The sequence below is a fragment of the Rhinolophus sinicus genome, chromosome 1 (genome assembly GCF_057876585.1).
Source record: "Rhinolophus sinicus isolate RSI-liver-muscle chromosome 1, RSI-T2T, whole genome shotgun sequence".
NCBI lineage: Eukaryota > Metazoa > Chordata > Mammalia > Chiroptera > Rhinolophidae > Rhinolophus > Rhinolophus sinicus.
Genome location: NC_142501.1, coordinates 55,547,252 through 55,564,758, shown reverse-complemented (window position 1 = coordinate 55,564,758; position 17,507 = coordinate 55,547,252). Strand labels below are relative to the sequence as shown.

Genomic DNA, 17,507 nt, shown 5'->3' with positions numbered 1-17,507 from the left:
CAAATTAAAACCATACACCTATCAGAGCCAGCGGAACTCTCATACGCTCCTGGTGGGAATGCAAAATGATATATTCACTTTGGGAAACAGTTTGGCAGTTTCTTAAAAAATAAATACAGGGCCAGCTGGTTAGCTCAGTTGGTTAGAGTGCAGTGCTCATAATACCAAGGTTGCCGGTTCAATCCCCACATGGGCCTCTGTGAGCTGAACACTCCACAACTAGTTTGAAACAACTACTTGACTTGGAGCTGATGTGTCCTGGAAAAACACAACTGGAAAAATAAATAAGTAAATAAATACACTAGTTTCCGCGCCCCCCTCCTCCCCCATTATCCACAGGGAATATGTTCCAAGACGCCCAGTGAATGCCTGAAACCATGGATAGTACCAAACCCTATATATATATGTACTAAGTTACTAATGTGCAGGTAGCATATATAGCATGGATGTACTGGACGAATGGATAGTTCACGTCTTCCTGGGTGGGATGGAGTGGGACCTTGTGAGATTTCATCATGCTACTCAGAATGGTGCACAATTTAAAACTTATGAATTGCTTATTTCTGGAATTTTCCACTTAATATTTTTGGACCTCAGGTAACTGAAACCACAGAAAGTGAAACCGCAGATAAGGGAGGGCTACTATACACATCAAACATATAATTCGCCAATTCCACTCCTAGGTATTTCCCAAAGAAAATGAAAGCATGAGTTCATAGAAAGACTTGTACACAAACTATGGTATAGCCGAACAATGGAATGCCACTCAGTAATAAAAAGCAATGAACTACTGATACATGTACCAGTGTGGATGAATCTCAGAATAATCATGCTCAGTGAAAGAAGCCAGATTAAAAACAGAGTACATACTGTATCGTTTCATTTATATAAAATTCTAGGAAATGAAGACTAATCTATAGTAATAGAAAAAAAGATCAATGGTAGCTCAGGGACAGATTGGGGACGGGGGTGGGTGGAAGGGATAGATTACAAATGGACAGGAGTAAACTTTTGGGGGTGATATATATGTTTATTATCTTGATTGTGGTGGTGGTTTCAAGGGTGTGTAGATGTATATCTATCAAACTATACACTTTATATATGTGTAGTTTATTTTATGTTAATTACACCTCCATAGAGCTATAAAAAACAAAAATGTAAACTAATATAAAGTAAAAATATTAATAATAAACGGTTTCAGGTACTGACACAACTCTGCCTACCAGTCCTTCCTCCTCCTTCTTACACAGACATAACCACATTACTGAAGTTGGTGTGTATCATTTCTGTGTTTTTATACTTTTATAACATATATAGATATTCATAAACTATATATACTATAAATTATACATATTGTTTAGCATATTTTATAATTATAAATAGCACCATACTGTATGTATTCTTTTTCAACTTGCTTTTTTCACTCAAAATTGTATTTTTGAGACTTACCCATAAATGTAAATGTAATTCATTCCTTTTAACTGCTGTATGGTAGTCAATTTTTGCATTGAAGGAGAGTTTTCAACAAACAGTGCTGCAATGAACATTGTGGACATGTCTCCTTGTACACAAGTGTAAATATTTCTCTAGGAAAGGCCTCTTCATGAAATTACTAGGTAACAGAGTAGAGTTTGGCCTCCATATGCATGGGTTGCGCACCCATGGATGGATTCAACCAATCGCAGATCAAAATTATTCAGAACAACAACAAAAAATCCCAGAAGGTTCCAAAAAGCAAAACTTGAATTTGCCACATGCCATTCTGAACACTACACTGAATTCTCACGAATGAAGCTATGTGTAAGTATACCCTGCTGTAGCCTAGATGCAAAAACTGTAGCATTTTATATAAGGGACTTGAGCATCTACATATTTTGGTATGTGCAGGGGCCCTGGAACCAATCCCTCTCAGATAATGAGGAGTGGCTGCCTATGTGTCTTCAGCTTTATGAGGTATTTTCATATTTTTCTCCAAAGTAGTTGTTCCTAACATTCGCACCACTTACTGCACTTAGTTTTCATCTGCCAAATGGTATGAAATGGAATCTCATTATTTTAATTTCCACTTCCCTAATTACTAGAGAGACTGAGTATCTTTTATATGCTTATTATCCATTTGAGTTTCTTCCTCTATGACTTCCCCTTTTTATCCTCTGCCCAGCCCATTTTTTATTATGTTGTTTGTGCTTTTCTTATTGATTTCAATGAGTTCTTTATATATTCTATATACCAACCCTTTATGTAGGTTGCATATATTTTCTGGTCTGTGACTTGTCTCTTCACTTTGCTTATGGTATCTTTTGATACAGAGAATTTGAGTTTTTTTCAGTCTTTTCCTTTATGGGTATGCTTTATTAGTTTTGTTTAGGAATCCTTCCCTGTACTGTTGTCCTAAAAGTATTCTTCCACATTTTTTCCCCTGTAAATTCTGGCTTTGTTACTAACTAGCTATGTAATTTTAGGCACGTTTCTTAATCCTTCTGGGCCTCCGAGTTCTCTGTAAAATGGGGCTGGTAATAACGTCTAGTTCATCTAGCTGTTCTTAGGATTATTCATCAGTATCAGGCAGGGACCCAAAGGAAACACATGTCATTCTTTAATTAGGATGATATGAGATGGGTTTATTTACAAAGGTATGGATTGATACAGGGGAATCATAACGGATAGTACAATATCCTGAGAGTGGTAACAGCAAAGAAGCTATTATAACACCAAGGCCAAAAGGGAGGAGGAGGGTAGGGAGTGGTTATTGGAAAGACATATTCCACTTACAGAGGCTCCCCTAAGATAGTGATCTTAGATCCAGGGACACGTAAACCTGAGGCAATTTGGCAGGGAGGAATAAATACTCTGACTTCACTGTCCTTCCTTCCTCCAAACTCCTACTGGGGTTCTGCAGGGCAAAGAAGTCCACTGATGTCGTCCACACTGGGCACTGGGAAAAGGAGGGAGAGGAGCAAATGGAAGATATCTGCCATACATTCAGCTGGCATGTACTGAGTGCCACCTAGGAGCCAGGTACTGTTCTAGGCACGGAGGATGCAACAAAGAACACAGTAGTCCCTGACTTTATGAGTTTACATTCTAAGGGGAGGAGTCAGACAATACATACTAGTAAATATAACATGTCAGGTAGTGATATGTGCTAGGAAAAAATGAAGCAAGATTGAGTGATGAGATGTGAGGTGTAGAGTGGCCAGGGGAGCATCCTGGAGGAGGTGTCATTTGAGCAATGAATTGAAGGAAGTAAGGGAATGAGTCATGTGTATACCTGGTAGAAAAATGCAGAGGTTTTGAAACAGGACCATGCTTGGCAGTCTGAGGAAAGGTGAGGAGGAGGTGTTGGAAAACAATAAGTGAGGGGAAAGGAATTTCTTATATCAGGGTGGTAGCAATGAAGGTAGTGATGAGTGGTAGGATCCTGGATATATTTTGAAGGTAGAGGATTTGCTGCCTCTACAGGATTTGCTGATGTGGGTTGGAATGTTTGAAAAAGACAGGCATCAAGGATGACGCTAAAGGATTTGGCTGAAGAACAATTGGAAGGAGTGACATCAGCAAAAACAGTGGAGTAAAAAACTTCCCTCCCCCTGCCAAATCCACTTCCATAAAAGCAATGAGAACACTGGCAAAATTGTCAGGATCAACTTTGCAAAATATCTGGAAATTAACCAAAGGTTTGCAACAATGAAGGGAGTGTTTATGAAAGAAAAATGACTGAATCTCAAGAACAGTGAATTATGTGGTATCTTAATTTGCTCTGTTCTCATCTTCTCCTCTCCTCAGCTCCATGGTAACCTTGAAAACCAAAAGCCTGCAATCATGGTGAAAACCAGTAGCCTGACAGCCACTTGAGGGGGCAGAATGGGGTTGGAGCTCCTTCAAAGCTCCATTCTCAGAAAACTGTCATTACTTGACCTGTCTGGTGGTTCCCTGGAAGATCCCATCAAGGCTATCTTTATTTGACCTAACACAGAGCTTGCCTCAAGCAAACAGCTGTTTCCCTAGGGGCATTTTTTTAAAACAATGAGTAGCAATTTTTCAACATTGTAGCTGCCTGTGGTGGATTACAGTTGGGGTAAAACGTAGGCTAATAAAAAACATTTTAAAGAAAATCTGGGGGTTGTGATATCCATAGGGGCTTTGGAATGTTCTGACATATTCCTGGGAATCTAGAAGGCCATGCACATTTATAAGGCTGTGTGCATGGTCAAGAAAGACCTGAGAAGCCCTCTAACCATTGACTAACTCTGAAGCTCTGAGCAAGTAGGAAGTGAAGTCTAAAGCAGAGTTACAACCTTCCTGGCTTAGGGTTGAAGGCATGTCCCAATATGCATCCAGAGTCCCTTGGCAAGACTTACTGGTTTCAGGCATTTAAGGAAATCTCTGTCCAATAATTAGCTGACCACTAGGCTAACTGAGCAGAGACTTCAGTGGACACACATGACAAAGAATACAGAACTATTTCAGAAAAGCCACTAAACAAACAACCATCACCAAAAATGAACAGCATCAACATTAGGCCTTGAAGAGGGGAGAGAATCTGCTGTTCGTTGTTGCCACATTACTGGTATATTATTTTAAATGTACAGTTTCAACAAAAAAATTATGATATTCAATGAAACATGAAAATATGGAACATACACAAGAAAAAAGTCGTCAGTAGAAACTGTCCCTGAGAAAGCAGATAATGGACTTACTAGACAAAGACTTTTCTTTTCCTGGTGATTATATTTCTTTATTCCTTTTTTTACCCTCCTTCTTTTGCCTCCCCCCCCACGCCCCCCCGCACTCCAGTTCAAGCTGTTGTTTCTCAGTCTAGTTGTGTAGGACACAGCTCCCTGGCCCATGCTGGTATTACGAGCCTTGCGCTCCCCCCAGCTGAGGTAGTCGGTCTCTGGTCGTCGGTGGGCCACTCACAGCAGCTCATGGCAGCCTGTGGCAGCTCACACTGACCTCCATCTGCTCATGGGAGCCAAGCTCCAGGGAGAGACGTTGTTCACAATCTTAGCTGTAGAGGGCACAGCTTACTGGCCATGGCCACAGCGGCGACCTCTGCTTTAGGAGCACAGCGCTCCAACCACCTGAGCCACCAGGCGGGCCCTCAAATAGGTTTTCGATTCTTCTCTCTCTCTTCTCCTTCTGGTATATCTATGGTGTGAATGTTGGTACACTTGATGTCATACCAGATACCCCTTAATCTCTCCTCAATTTTGGGGATTCTTTTTTCTTTTTGCTGTTCTGATCGGGTGTTTTCCACTACATTGTCTTCCAAATTGCTGGTTCGATCCTCTGCTTCATCTAATCTACTGTTGATTCCTTATAATGTAGTCTTAATTTCTGTTATTGTAGTCTTTATTTCTGACTGGTTCTTTTTCATGTTTTCCATCTCCATTTTTATGTTTCCTCTCTCTCTCTCTCTCTCTCTCTCTTTTTTTTTTTTTCTCCCTGAGATCAATGACCATCTTTATAACCAGTGTTTGGAACTCTGCATCTGGTATATTGTTTGTCTCCATTTTGTTTAGTTCTTTTTCTAGAGCTTTGTTCTGTTCTTTTATTTGGAATATGTTTCTTTGTCTATTTTGCCTGACTCTTTGTGTTTGCTTCTATGTATTAGGTAGGGTTGCTATGTCTTCCGGTCTTAGTAGAGTGGCCTTATGTAGTAGGTGTGCTGTGGGGCTCAGTGGCACAGTCTTCCTAGTTACTTGAGCCACACACTCCAGCTGTGTCCCTTGTGTGGGTTTCATGTGCCCTCGTCTTGTGGTTGAACCTTGGTTGCTATCTGTATACCAATGGGAGGGATTGACCCTCAGGTTCATTGGTTGTGTGGACTGGCCACAACTACAGTGGAGGAGTTGTGGTGCAGGGGCTGACCCTACAGAGCAGGCTCTGCTTCATCAGAGCTCTGGTGCCTTCCCAATTCTCCCCTTGCGTGTGTTGTTTTTGGAGGTGGCTGGGTGATGTTCAAGTCATTTCAAAGCTGGTGACTTGGGGTGCCAGCCCCAGGGCCACCTTGGAGGAGATATGCTGCAGCTCAAGTTCAGCTGTAGCCTATGCCCTACCGGGGGCCACCCGACAGGAGCCACAAAGAAATCCACAGATGGCTGCCACCTGTGCTGTGCTTGAAAGTGCCTCGAGAGGCCAAGCTGTGACCCAAGGCTGACTGCCACTAGTGCCAGGCTTAGGGCTGCTCAGCCAGAGGTACAGGACACGTTCAAGCCAGATGATGCTTGTCTGGGTTCTGCAGACTTTTGAGAGACCCTAGGAAAGTCTGCAGCATGAGCTAAGGCAGACAGTTTGTATGAAAAAGCCACTGGAAGCAGGTTGGGTGTGCCTGAAAGTTGGGTGGGGCAGGGTCTCGAATCACAAAGGCATGGAGAATGAACAGCCTTAGCCAGCTTGATGCAGACTCAGATATGGCAGCCACCTGCTTCTGCAAGCAGGGAAGTAGGGAGAGTTCAACAAAAACAATGGCCTCAACCAGTTCCTCCTCCAGGAGAAGGCTATTCCTCCAGTCCCTGTCCCAAGCCAGAAAACTCAGTTCACCACCATGTGTCCCTGCTATCTTTCCAGCTGCTGCTCCAATGCTGGAGCTCAGAGCCAGTGATTCTTTCAGTGAGTAAGGCTGTGCACGACCCCTTTAAAAGAGTGGCTGGAACTCCAGCCACCCTCTGTCTCACTGAGTCACAATCTCTGCTGGCTTTCAAAACCGTAAATTATGGCGACTTCTCGGCACTGGAACCCTGGGCTGGGGTAGGGCTGGGACCTCTCACTCCTCCGGTGGGGGAGACCTCCACAGCCGAGATAGCTCTCCCAATTTTTAATGGTCACACACAAGTGTGGGACAAGCCGGTTCTGCATCTCTGCCCTTCCTACCAGTCTCGTGTTCTGCATGTTCTTAGTTGTAGGGCTTTGGTTCGCAAGATTTTAGGTGATACTCAATGATGGTTGTTTTGTAGTTTAATTGTAATTTTGATGTGGTCATGAGAGAAGTACAGCATTTACCTACTGTGCCATCTTGACCAGAACCTGTAGAGAAAGACTTCCTATCAGCCATTTAAAATATATTCAAAGAACTAAACGAAACCATTTCTAAAAAACTAAATGAAAAAGAACAATGTCTGACCAAATAGAGAATATTAATACAATATAGTAATTATTTTTAAAAGAACCAAATAGAAATTCTGGTGTTGAAAAGTGCACTAACTAAAATGCAAAATTCCTTAGAAGTGCTCAACAGCAGATTTGAGCAGACAGAAGAGAAAAACAATGAATCTGAAGGAAGGTCAATTGAGATCATCCAGTGTGAGGAACAAGAAAAAAGAATGAGGAAAAATTAACAGAGCTTCAGGGACCTGTGATATGCTGTCAAGTGTACCACAGGAGGAGAATAGAGGAGAGAAAGGTACAGAACGAATGTTTTAAGAAATATTTGATGAAACGCATTAATCTACACATCTAAGAAGTTCAACAAACTCCAAGTAGGAAAAATTCAAACAGATCCACACCTACACACATCATAACTACACTGTCAAATGACAAAGACAAAAAGTGAATCTTGAAAGCAACAAAAGATAAGTGATTCATCATATACAATATATCTTCAATACAATTTCTCATTAGAAACCATGGAGGCCAGAAGCAGTAGGGTGACATATTCAAAGTACTGAAAGAAAAAGACTATCAACCAAAAATTCTATACCCAGCAAAGCTACTCTTCAAAAATGAAAGCAAAATTAAGACAGGCCCAAATAAACAAAAATGGAAATTCATCACTAGCAAACTGGTCCTACAATAAATATTAAAGAGAATCCTTCAGGCTGAAATGAAAGGACACTAGACAGTAACACTAATCCACATGAACAAATAAAGAGCACCAGTAAAGTTACCTACATAGGTAAATATAAAAGACAGTATAAATGTAATTTTTGTTTGTAACTCTCTTTTTCTCCCATTGTATGTATAACACAATTGTATAAAACAATAATTATAAATCTATGTTGATGGGCATACAATGTAGAAAGATGTAATTTCTATGACAACAGCACAAGAGAGGATGGAAATAAATTTTTATAGGAGCAAAGCTTGTATGCTATGGAAATTAAGGTGGTATTAATGTAAACTAGATTGTTATAGATTAACATGTTAATTGTAATCCTTAGGGAAAACACTAAGAAAATAACTCAAAAAATCTAAAAGGAAAAAAGGATTAAAATGGTATAGAATATGTCCAGTTAACACAAAAGAGGGCAGTAATGGTGGAATAGACAGGGGAAATCACAAGACATAAAAAAATAAATAGCAAAATGGCAGATAATACTTTATTAGTAACTACATTAAATATAAATGGCATTTAAGAAGTCTAGATTGGGATAGTAGATAAAAAAAACATGGTCCAACTACCGTGTTTTGCCAAAAATAAGACTTAGCTGGCCCATCAGCTCTAATGCGTCTTTTGGAGCAAAAATTAATATAAGACCCGGTCTTATTTTAATATAAGACTGGGTTTTATGTAATATAATATAATACTGGGTCTTATATTAACTTTGGCTCCAAAAGTCCCATTAGACCTGATGGTCTGGCTAGATTTTATTTTCGGGGAAACACGGTATATGCAGTCTACAAGAGACACACTTTACATCCAAAGACACAAATAGGCTGACAATAAATGTATGAAAAAAAGATATGTGATACAAACAATAACCAAAAGAGATCTAGAATGTCTATATTACATAAGACAACATATACTTTAAGATAAAAATTGTTACTAGAAACAAAGAAGGACATTTAAAAATGATAAAAGTGATTAATCAAGCAGATATAGCAATTATAAACATAAACACACCTAAAGTCAGAGCCCCAAAATACATGAAGCAACAGTTGAAAGAATGAAGGAAGAAACAGTTCAATGTTAGAGATGTCCATACCCCACTTTCTTTTCTTTTCAGAATTAAAGTATACTATTTCTTTGTAAAAATGTATCAAGAGTACTTACAACAGTGCTTGCCTTCTTGTCATATAACTTACAATACAGAGTATCTTTCCTATGCCTTGGTAAATTGTTAGTCACCTTTCTAAATTTGGATCATCTTCCAACATTTTATTCCTTGTACTTTTGATGCCAGGAAATATCTGAGAGTTCCTTTAATGTGATACCCGCCACCCCCCTGCCCCCAGCGTCACTTCTTCTTGGATATCTTCATCTTTTTTGTCACTTCCCTAATTTATGGCAATAAACTCATCTTTGATAAGTTTCCTTGGTTTCATATCTTGCGTCTCTAGGATGGCCCCAGTGTCAACATTCCCTTGTTCAGCTATGTTTTCTAAACTCCATTTATGTTAAATTTGAATTACACATCCTGTACTATCACTTTTTGTTTCTTTCTTCTCTGCTATTTTTGATAGACCATTCCATGTATTGTCCATTTTTGTAAAATGTCACATGAGTTATCACTGAAAGACAAGAAGGTAACACAACTAAAAACTTTGCTGTCTGTGTATAACTGAAAAATAGGTGCACGATGACCAATTACTGACAGACTTTGAAATAAGTGACATGATTGGTAATTGATTGTGGTGCACATATTTATAAAGTGATTTGTGTATTGATGATCTAGCAATGAAGTTTGTACTTCATGTGAGTACTCGCAGTTAATATACCATGGTAACTAAAATTTGAACCATGTTGTTGTAGGGGAATAACCCACTTTCAATAATGGATAGAACAACCAGAAGATCAACCAGGAAAGAGAAGATTTGAACAACATTATAAACCAACTACTCAACAGATATCTATAGAACACTCTGTCCAATAACAGCAGAATATACATTCTTTTAAAGTGCATAAGTAACCTTCTCCAGTATAGACCATGTTAGGTCATAAAATCAATCTTAATATTTTAAAAGTATTTTAATAATGCAAAGTATGTTCTCCAATCACAATTAAATGAAATTAGAAATTAGTAACAGAAAGTTGGAAAACTCAGAAATATGTGGAAATTAAACAACACTCTTCTATATAACCAACGGGTCAAAGAAGAAATTGTGAAGGAAATTAGAAAATACTTGGAGGTGAATGAAAATGAAAACGTAACATATCAAAACTTATGGAATACAGTGAAAGCAATGCTTAGAGGTAAATTTATAGCTATGAGTATATTAAAAAAGGTAAAATATCTCAAATCAATAACCTAAGCTAAAGAAAAAGAGGAGCAAGCAAGCAAAAGGAAGAAAATAATAGAGATTAGAGTGGAAATAAATAAAATAGAGAATGGAAAAATAATAGAAAATAAATGAAACACAAAGTTGATTTTTTTTTTTAAATATCAACAAAATTGACAAAACTTTAGGTAGATAAAAATAAAAAGAGAGAAGATTCAAATTACTAAAATCAGGAATGAAAGGGAGGCACATTATCATCAGCCTCACAGAAATAAAAAGGATTATAAGAAAATATGAATAATCATATGGCAACCATTTAGAAAACCTAGATAAAATGGAAAAATTCCTAGAAAGATGCAAACTACAGAAACTGACTCAAGAAGCAATAGAGAATCTAAATAGACCCATAACAAGTAAAGAAGTTGAATCAGTAATAAAAAGACTTCCCATAAAGAAAATCCTAGGACCATATGGCTTCACTGGTGAATTCTACCAAATGTTTTCTTTTTCTCTTTTCTTTTCTTTTCTTTTCTTTTCTTTTCTTTTCTTTTCTTTTCTTTTCTTTTCTTCTCTTTTCTTCTCTTTTCTTCTCTTTTCTTCTCTTTTCTTGTCTTCCGTTTCTTTTCTTTATTGGGGAAGGGGAACAGGACTTTATTGGGGGAACAGTGTGTACTTCCAGGATTTTTTCCAAGTCAAGTTGCTGTCCTTTCAATCGTAGTTGTGGAGGGCGCAGCTCAGCTCCAGGTCCAGTTGCCATTGTTAGTTGCAGGGGGCGCAGCCCACCATCCCTTGCGGGAGTCGAACCGGCAACTTGTGGTTGAGAGGACATGCTCCAACCAACTGAGCCATCCAGGAGGTCAGCGGCAGCTCAGCTCAAGGTTCTGTGTTCAATCTTAGTTGCAGGAGGCAGAGCCCACCATCCCTGCGGGATTCGAGGAGTTGAACCGGCCACCTTGTGGTTGAGAGACCACTGGCCCATGTGGGAATCGAACTCACAGCCTTCAGCATTAGGAGCATGTAACTCCAACCGACTGAGCCACCGGGCCGGCGCTCTACCAAATGTTGAAAGAATTACCACCAATTCTTAACAAACTTAAAAAAAAAAAAAAAAAGGCAACATTTCTCAATTCATTCTGAGGCCAGTATTATCTTGATACCAAAACTAGATAAAGGCATCACAAGAAAACAAAACTACAGACCAATATCTCTTATAAATATAGACACAAAAATCTTCAACAAAATAATTGGAAAAAAATACAGCAGCATAAAAATTTTATACACCATGACCAAGTGGGATTTATCCCCAAAATGCAAGGTTGGTTTAAAACATGAAAATCAATCAATGTAATACACCATATTAATATAATAAAAGTCAAAAATCACACTATTGTCTCAATAGACAAAGCATTTGATAAAATCATGATAAAACCACTCAACAATCTAGGAATAAAAGGGAGTGTACTTAATCTGATAAAAGACATCTACAACTAATCCACAACTAATAGCATACTTAATGGTGAAAAACTAAAATCTTTCCCCTAAATCAGGAAAAAGACAAGAATATTCATTCTCACCACTCCCATTCACATTTTGTTGGAGGTTCTAGCTAGAGCAATTAAGTAAAAACAAGAAACAAAAGGCATCTAGATTGAAAAGGAAGAAGGAAAACTATCTCTATTTGCAGATGCTATGATCTCAGATATAGAAAATTCTCAGGAATCCACAAGAAAACTATTAGAACTCATAAAAAAGTATAAGATTGCAAAATACATGAACAGTATACAAACATTAATTGTATTTCTATATAGTAGCAATAAACAATCTGAAAATGAAATTGAAAAAAACAACTTCATTTCCAATAGCATCAAATAGAAAAAATATTTATGAGTAAACTTAACAAAGTGAAAGATTTGTACACTGAAAATTACAAAACATAATTCAAAGAAATTAGGAAGACCTAAATAAATAGAAAGACATCCCATATTCATGGATTGAAAGACAACATTATTAAGATGACAATACTCCCCAAATTGATATACAGATTCAATGCAATCCCGATCAAAATCCTAGCTGGCTCGTTTTATTTTATTTTATTTTAATTTTAAGGATGGCACAGCTCACAGTGGCCCATGTGGGTATCGAACCAGCAACCTTGGTGTTATTAGCACCATGCTCTAACCAACTGAGCTAACTGGCCACTCCCTAGCTGGCTCTTTTAAAGAAACTGACAATCTGATTCTAAAATTCATATGGGAATGCAAGAGACCCAGAATATCCGAAGCAATTTAAAAAAAGAACAAAGTTGGAGTACTCACACCTCCTGATGTCAAAACTTATTATTTTAGCCTAGTGGAGGTGAAGTGGTATCTTAGTGGTTCTAATTTATATTTCCCTCATGACTAACAATGCTGAACATCACTTCATGTGCTTATGGCCATTTATACATCTTCTTTGGAGAAATGTCTATTCAATCAATTTCTTTGCCCATTTTGTAATTGGGTTATTTGTCTTTATATTATTGAGTTGTAAGAGTACTTTATATATTCTAGATACAGATACTGGACTCTTAATAGATAGGTGATTTGCATCTATTTTCTCCCATTCTGTGAGTTGTCTTTTCACTTTCTAGTAGTGTCTTTTGAAGCACAGATGTTTTTAATTTTGGTGAGGTCCAATATATCTTTTCTTGTTTGTATTGTTGATGTCATATCTAAAAACCACTGCCTAATCCAAGGTCACAAAGATTTATACCTGTTTTCTTCTAAGATTTTTATAGTTTTAGCTTTTATATTTAGGTCTTTGATCCATTTTGAGATAATTAAAAAAAATTATTTCAATTACAGTTGACATTCAATATTATATTAGTTTCAGGTATACAACATAATGGTTAGACATTTATATAACTTACGAAGTGACCCCCCATAAGTCAGACACCATACATAGTTATTACAGTATTATTGACCATATTCCCCATACTGTACTTTACATCACTGTGATTATTTTGTAACTGCCAATTTGTACTTAATCACTTCACCTTTTTCATCCAGTCCCCCGACCCTCCTCCCATCTGGCAACCATCAGTTTGTTCTGTTTCTATGAGTTTGTTTCTGTTTTGTTTGTTCATTTATTTAGGTTTTCTGATTCCACATATAAGTGAAATCACATGGTATTTGTCTTTCTCTGTCTGACTTATTTCTCTTAGCATAATACCCTCTAGGTCCATGCATGTCGCAAATGGTAAGATTTCATTCTTTTTTATGGTCGAGTAATATTCCATTGTATATGTGTACCACATCTTCTTTATTCAGTCATCTATCAATGCTGCCATATCTTGGCTATTGTAAATAGCGCTGCAGTGAATATAGGGATGCATATATCTTTTTGAATTAGTGTTTTGGATTTCTTCAGATAAACACCCATAAGTGGGACTGCTGGGTAATATGGTAGTTACATTTTCAATTTTTTGAGGAACTTCCATACTGTTTTCCATAGTATCTGCACCAATCTGCAATCCCACCAACAGTGTACAAGGGTTCCCTTTTATCCACATCCTTGGCAACACTTATTTGTGAGATAATTTTTGCAAATGGTCTGAAGTAGGGGTCCAATTTCATTCATTTGCAGGTAGATACCCAATTGTCCCAACCCATTTGTTGAAAAGACTATTCTTTCCCCAACTGAATTGTCATGGCACTCTTAGAAAAAAATTAGTTGACCTTAAATATTTGGATTTATTTCTGGAGTCTCAATTCTATTCCATTGTTCTACATGTCTGTCCTTATGCCAGTATCAAAACTAGCTTTCTATTAGGTTGGTGCAAAAGTAATTGAGGTTTTTGCAATTATTTTTAACCTTTTAAACCGTACTTTTGCACCAACCTAATATAAATGACCATAAGCACATGAAGTGGTATTCAACATTATTACTCATGAGGGAAATATAAATTAAAACCATTAAGATACCACTTTACCTCCCCTAGGATGGCTAAAATCGAAAAGATGGACAATAAAAGTGTTGGTGTGAGGAAATGGAGAAATTGGAACCTTCATACATTGCGGGTGGGAATGTAAAATGATGCAGCTGCATTGAAAAATAGTTTGGCAGTTTCTCAAAAAGTTAAACATAGACTTACCATATGACTCAGCAATTCCATTCCTCAGTATATATCATGAGAATTGAAAACAATGTCTACATAAAAACTTGGACATGGATATTCAAAGCAACATTATTCATAATAACCTCAAAATGAGAACCCAAATGTCCATGAACTGTTGAATGGATAAACAAAAACTGGTATATCCATTCAATGGAATATTATTTCGCCATGAGAGGAATAAATTACTGACACATGCTACAACATGAATGAATGTTGAAAACAGTATGCTAAGTGAAAGAAGCCAGACACAAAAAGCTACATATTACATGATTCCATTTATGTAAAATGTCTATACCAGATAAATCCACAGAGATAGAAAGCAAATTGGTGGGGGGTAAATGGAGAGTGACTGCTAGTGAGTATGGCGTTTCTTTTGGGGGCGATAAAATGTTCTGGAATTAGATATCGGTGATACTTGCATAACTTTGTGAATATAATCACTGAGTTGTACACGTTTTAAAAAGGTGAATTTTACGTTACATGAATTGTATCTCAATTTAAAAAATACACCTGGAACATTGGAGGTAACTTTTACTAAGATAGGGAAGACTAGGTCGCCACATGTGGGAGAGAAGGAAGAATTTGCACATGGTAAGTTTCAAATACTGGTTAGACATCCAAGTGGATTTTTCAAGTAGGCAGTTGGAGATATTAGTCTGCTGCAGTTCAAGGGAGAGAGAATGGTTGGAGATATAAATTTGGAAAAAATGAATTAATACATATAAAACACTTAGAATGCTGCCTGGAACATAGTAAGATCTATAAATGTTAGCTATTATATTTATTTTGTAGGTATAGAGTAATAGCCAATTATTCCAGCACAATTTGTAGAACCCCTTCCTGTCTGATCTGTAATGCCACCTGTTATATATAAATCTCCCATTTAGATTGAGGCTCTATTTCTATAATTGTATTCTTTTAAGTAGGAATTGTTTTAAGGGAGAGTAGATTGGAAGCCAAGACACCTCTCAACTGTTCTCTATACACTTCACAAGAACATAAGTGATTCTATGCTTCCGTGTCACCATCGCTACCTAGGGAGAAGTCACCTGGATTCTTTCAGCCTTTCAGAGGGTGCTGGGATAAATAAGATCCTAGGCAGAAAGTTCAGAAAGCTGAATAACATAAAGCTGCAGAAAAAAGTACCTTAGAGAAAAGAGATTCCATAGGAAATATTTTGAGTCAACTCTCCTTATAATTATGATAAAACTTTTTTAGTTTTTTTTAAGTTGTGGTAAAACAAACAAAAAAGATAAAATTTACCATCTTGGTAACTATACGAGAAACTTTTTAATAGTCTTTGCATTTGATCTTACCTAAAATCTTCCCAAGGCTGTCTCCTCATAGTTCAACTCCTGCTTCAAACATTATCTTCAAAGAGGACTTCTATCACATGTTTTTAAAAGTCGCCTGTTCCTGCAGTTGAATCCCTTCCTCCCACCTACTCCCTTATAGTCACACACACACAGCAGAGATTATGGTCAGAGTGATGCTACTACTCTACGTAGAAAATGAACTACTCGACTGTTTGAAACTGTTCGAAAATGGAACTACTTGACTGTTTGGAACCCTGAATCCCTGGGTTCGGGTTTTTCCTCCACTTTTTTCTTTTTATCAGCTTTATTGAGGTATAATTTTGTCTCGTGTTCTAAAGTGCGCTCCTTTGAGATATTTTCATTCCCTAGAATATTTGTTACCTTTTGGATCTCCACTACTACAGGCACCTGTACGGATTCTCTTTCCTTTTTCGCCTACATTCCGCAACCCAACGAACACGTGTGATCTATGTGTCCCGAACTCCTTCAGCCTCGCTCGTCTGTCCTGCCCACGGAAAGTCTGGCCCCTTTTTTTTCCCGGAGCCCCGCCCCTCGGCCCCTTTCCAACTCAGGCCCTACGGATCTCGCCCTTCCTCCAACGTGCCCCCCCACCCCCCCAATATCTCGCGAGAGGTGAGCGTGCCTGGCCGGACGAGAGGAAAGTGTCTGCTCCGCTGAGGGGGGAAAGAAGGAGCTGGAGACAGATTGTGGGACCGAGCGCGGGCGGGCGGGAGGCGACGGAGCTACCAGCGGGTGAGTCCTGTTAACATTAACTAGTCCATGATGTGACGGGAGTCTCCCCTTCAACTCTGGCCAGTCCCAGTGTCCCAGGCCGGGGTCTCCCCTCCCAGTCTGTGTTGGACGGGGGCGCTGAGGCGGTGGCCGGGCCCTGTCTGAGGAAGAGGGTGGGGCATGGACTAATGCTGACCAATAAGAGAGAAGGAAGCTACGATTGGCGGCGATGAGCACTAATAGGAGATCGTCTTTACCTTGCGGAGTGCCGCCCCTCTTCTCTCCCTCCTCCCGCCTCCTTCCTTTGGGGGGAAGGCGGGGCCAGAGGCCTGAAGTGTGGGGAGAACTTGGGGTAAGTAGCCCCGGGGGGCACAGGGCGTGGCAAGAAGAGGGGAGTTGAATCCTGAGGGAATGGAAGTCTAGTGTAGCCTAATGGAAAGATCAAGGAATGGGGTGGAATGGGAGAAAGGGGAGGGGTACTAACCTGGCTGTAGATCCAGGGCTTCTCACAGAGTGGTAACCCCAATCATTGGCACTGGAAGAAGCAGGGGTAGTAGGTAGGAGGTAGGGAGGAGTAGGTGAAAAACTCATGGCATTGGGTTTAACTGGAAAGATAGGTAGGGGTGGATCCTTGGAAATGAGAGCCATGGCATTTCGATTGAATTATAAAAAAGAGTGTCAGGGACATGATATCAGAAAAAGTAAGGATTTGGAAAAAATTAAGTGAATGAGTTTAGGAAGACTTAACAGGGGTGTGCTTAGTAGCCAAAAGGCGTCACTTTGAGAAGGGTATGGGTTAATCCAGAGGTGTAAGGGAGGTGTTTGGAAAGGAGATGGCTGATATATACAGGTCTGAGCCTACTCCGAAGAAACTTGGGATATTTAGGGCTTTTTTGTGGATTTGGCACCCAGTCTGATGACCAGCCTGCAAGAATGCTGGATAGGGGTAGAGGAGGAGAAAAGTAGAACACTTTCATCACTTCTACTCTGATTTCCTTTTTCCCTCTCTTCCTCTTGCCACACTTCATCTCCTCCTAACTCAGGGATGGGGTCTTGGGACTTAAGCAGTCCAAGTGAGAGCCCCATAGGGAGTTATATGCTACTCTGAATTGCTTGTTATGTTCTCTTACTGGGGTGTTTAC

The 17,507-nt window shown here is 38.9% G+C and overlaps 1 protein-coding gene across 5 annotated transcripts in view; it reads left to right on the top strand.

Annotated features, from left to right (window-relative positions):
• The first annotated feature begins 16,254 nt into the window (after positions 1–16,254).
• Positions 16,255–17,507, top strand: part of LOC109443728 (cyclic AMP-dependent transcription factor ATF-7) — a 72,948-nt gene continuing 71,695 nt past the window's right edge. Inside the window, exon 1 of one of the 5 annotated variants that reach the window (XM_019724426.3) lies at positions 16,255–16,386. The gene's annotated coding sequence lies outside the window, so the exon portion shown is untranslated. Of the gene's footprint in view, positions 16,718–17,507 lie in introns of all 5 variants that reach the window. The other 4 variants (XM_074325612.2, XM_019724427.3, XM_088799656.1 and 1 more) reach the window with 4 other exon arrangements.